Consider the following 4,357-nt stretch of genomic DNA (forward strand, 5'->3'; position numbering starts at 1 on the left):
GATTCCTGTGCTGCAGCCATTTACCTTCAACTTTCATTTGCCAGTGCATGAAACAAGTGCACAAGTAAATTAATGCAAAATGTAATATGTATGTTGTTGTTTTGTTCATGTTCATGTGCCAGTGATCCAACCTATTGTAAGAGGATACACTGGTAGATGTGTAAATGCAGCACAGGAACAGGGAATCGTGGTAACAAGGAACAGCAAGGCACGAAAACGTTCGGTTGTTCAATTTTTGTCTGTTGGCGATCTTTTCTGTACCGTGAAATGAAAAATGGATTGATCATGCATATTTGATCTTCCAAGTAAGGTATGTAGTGTTGTCCATACATTGAAAAAAAAGAGAGAGTAGATTAAGACTAGTAGGTATTTGTCAGTACTCTATATTGCATTCCACTGTTTAACAGACACTTGTGTATAATATCTTCCATGAATGTTACAATTAATATCTCCACCCTAAGATGTGGAGACCGCTGGTTTATTGTTGTGTCAGCAGTTGTCAGTCAGTGAATTCGATGACAAGAGAAGTTAAACAAGTGTGAATGATTAACTCTACTCAATAAATTGCTTTTAATGACCTTCATCTCCTGTCAATAGTAATCATATAGATACATATGTCTACACAAACAAACAGACTAGCAACTCATTCCTACCCTTTCCCCTGAAAAAAAAAAAGATACAGAAAAAAGAAGTGACCGAGGGGCAGAGGACAGTTTTGTCTTGTGTGCTTTTTGATGGAATTATGGTCCAAAATTTTATAGTGTGAAATCTCGAAAAGCAAGTTTGTTTGTTTGTTTGTTTTTTGTTTTCTGTGGGTGTACAGTATGAACTCCTGAATGAAATAAAGATAAGAAATCTTACCAACTACTTGGAGTGCAATGCTGCAATGGTGATACACAAAATAATTATTGGTGAAAGTGCGTGTACATTGTATGGATAATTTGTATTTAGAGAAAAAGAAATGTATATACAATACAACTTTATATTTTTTCTGACCCAGATAAAGCAGCTATATTTATCAATGCGTGTACATGTACCATTTTAACCTGTAGTAATGTTATAACCATTACCGAGATTTTACCAAGAATATGTGCAAAAGAACAATGGGACAAAGTTTTCTGCACTTCACCCAAGATTGATAAGAACTCGATGAGGTTCTTCTGATGATATTACCTTCAGGCGGTTGGAGATGTCGTGTGTTGATCACAAAGTTGCAAGTCAAATTCCTGTGTTTCCTTGTCAGTGTGTTTCTGTGGAAAATACAACCACACATTCTTGGTCTTGGTTCTCTGATTATAGGTGTATTTTCCGGGCAAAACGCTGAATGCAATTTAGTGAAATATTGCTCATTTCGCCCCTCGACAGGTAGACAACTAAGCTAGATTTTTATTTCTCAAAAGATGGAAGTAGTTGACGTTATATGTACATCAGTACAGTCGTTGTTTTTACAAATCTCTGTAGGATATGGAAAAAAAGTCATTCCGGTTTACATTTGATACAGTGTTCTTTGTTAATTGAAAATGACAAATAAATGGAGATGGAATTAGCATTCCACCCATCTGCCAAGTTGTGTACTGCTTGTAGCAATCAGAGAAATAGCATCCAACTGCCAACAATGAACTCGTCAATAGCTCCACATGTGGAGGGCAAATCCTTGTGATGGACAGTACGATCTTTCAGCGTTACAAATTTTGCTGTTCAGCGGTGCTGTGTGTACAATGGATAATGCATATTGCAAATAGAGTGGCCACTTTAAACGTAACCTTATTTTGAAATATTCGCTTTTGACAAACTGCTTCTGATGACATACATCTCTTATTCTTTTTATTTCTGATGTCTAGCCGTTTTATGGTATCCCCCCCCCCTCCCGCATGTCTAATTTGATATCATAATGGATCTTTGGCTTAAGTGTCTAACAATTCTTTACTGCAAGCATGAAACGAATTTATGTAATTTACTACATGGTGCATCATGGTAATGTCTTTTCCAGGACACAGTACAATGTACATGTATTTATAAACGCAGAGTACATGTAGATATATATTCGCGCTGAGGCTATAGCAATAGTGCATGCATTCACGTTTGTTCTTTCTTCCACTGAATACCAAGAAGAAGAAGAGCAATAATAATAATAATGATAACAACAACAACAACAACAACAACAACAACAACAACAACAACAAAAAGACGATGAGGTTGGTTGGTATACTTACAACCGCAATACTTGTTTGGGATAAAGCGAGTTATCTTTGCATGCTTATGAGAATATTCCCCACGTTTATATCACGTAATATTTCGCGCTCATAGAAGATAGTAAAATCATCCGACTCTTTGCATCTTTCCTATAACCCAGTAGAATTAAATCGTCGATGAGGTTTTGGTATTAAGAAGGATAGATGTGAGGAGCCTTTCGTCAAAACAAAACAATAATATTAGACTTTATTTGTATGTGTTATATAAATCCCATAGTGAGTCATCATTGTTATTTTCACTGTAAACGGAAACGCAGGTTGACAGCTTTCAAATTCAGCCAATTTCATGAAAGCTAATTGTCCATGAAGATCGTCAGCATCTTTTCCCAGTGCTCAAAATGTACGAACGCCAATCTCCACCGGAAAGCCTATTCGGTTGGTACGAATTAATCTTGTTATTCAAATTTCGTCTATGTAGCAAAAGCAGAGATATATGAAATCTTCATAAGCAAGTGTCAGTGCTGATGCCGACAGTTTATTTACGTCATTACTCAAGAAGTACTCAGAGGTTTTTGTACATCGTTTTTTCTGTTCTCTTTGTCCACATTTCACTATCTTGTTTATACCCATGATCCTATAGGGAACTTCAGCACGAACTGGATGATTAAAAACAACAGTTTGTGTGTGGTTCTTAATCGATGTGCCTTTATGGTAGAATAATGAGTACTTACAATTTGGAATGACAATAATATATTCTTATACATTTGTACCATCCAACTGTAACTACTAGAATCAATTGAAATAAAGAGTATGAATCTAGCAAATAATATGTTTTCTTGAACCACGTCATGGATTAAAAATGTTTGTGTGTGTGTGTGTGTGTGTGTGTACAGTGGCGGATCCAGGGAGGACCGCACCGGGCGCACCCCCCCCCCCTTTATTTTTTTGTTGAAACAAAAGAAATAAAAAGAAAAAAATGGGGGAGGGGTGCGTGCGCCCCTCCCCCCCCCCCCTTAACTTTGTAAACGCGCCCCCTCTTTCCGGAATTCCTACTAGATCCGCCCCTGGTGTATGTTATAATTATGTATGAAGGCACCGATGTGTAAGTGCATCAATCTCTCAATACAGTTGTATACACATGAATATATCAGCGCACTCCAGGGGCGTCACCAGCTTTTTTTCAAGGGGGGTGCGTTTTGACACTAAATGTAACGAGATTTTTTGGACAGACATTTGGAACATAGGAAGCTCTCAATCCCTAGACTTTTACGGTTTTTTTTTTAGGGAAGCCAAGCAGGGAAAGGGCACCGGCGTATCTAGGATTTCATCTTGGGGGGGGGGGGGGGGGGGTGTTAGTATGCGAGGGAGCGAGCAAGGGGGGGGGGAGGGTGTGGAAGTGCATGTTGTCCCCCTCCCACGGTGAGAACTTTTTGCATTTTGATGTTGTAAATAGTGCAATTTGATGCAGGCTTTTTGCGTGTTTTCATCGACTTGAAACAGTCCCACTTGTTTAAGGTAGCAGTACATTTTGATGGGAATTGTTGTTGAACAATGTGCCTATAAATTATATCATTTCAATAAACTTCTTGCATTGATTCTTACACTGATGTCATGAACGCGACCGAGCCCGAGCAAGCGGAGCGAGCGAGGGGGGAGGATGTGGGAGGGGCCCAACCCCCTCCCACGGTTAGAACTGAAATTGCATTTTGATGTTGTAACTGGTGCAATTTGATGCATGTTTTGCTTGTTTTATCGACTTGAAACAGTCCCACTTGTTTGAGGTAGCACTATATTTTGATGAAGATTATTATTGAACAATTTGCCTCTAAAATAGTATCATCCAAATAAACTTCCTGTTTTAATATTTACACTGAATATCATGAACGCGGCCAAGCAAGAGCGAGAGGAGTGAGCGAGGGGGATGATGTGGGAGGGAGTGTCCCCCTCCCACGGTGAGCACTTTTTGCATTTTGATGTTGTAAATAGTGCAATTTGATGCAAGTTTATTGCGTGTTTTATCGACTTGAAACAGTCCCACTTGTTTAAGGTATCAGTACATTTTGAAGTAAATTGTTATTGAACAATTTGCCTATAAATCATGGTATAATCTAAAAAAATTCTAGTAATAATTCTTACACTGATGTCATGAACGCGATCGAGCCCGA

The sequence above is a fragment of the Diadema antillarum genome, unplaced genomic scaffold (assembly GCF_040938485.1).
Source record: "Diadema antillarum isolate AM-2024a unplaced genomic scaffold, OU_Dant_1.0 scf00000199, whole genome shotgun sequence".
NCBI lineage: Eukaryota > Metazoa > Echinodermata > Echinoidea > Diadematoida > Diadematidae > Diadema > Diadema antillarum.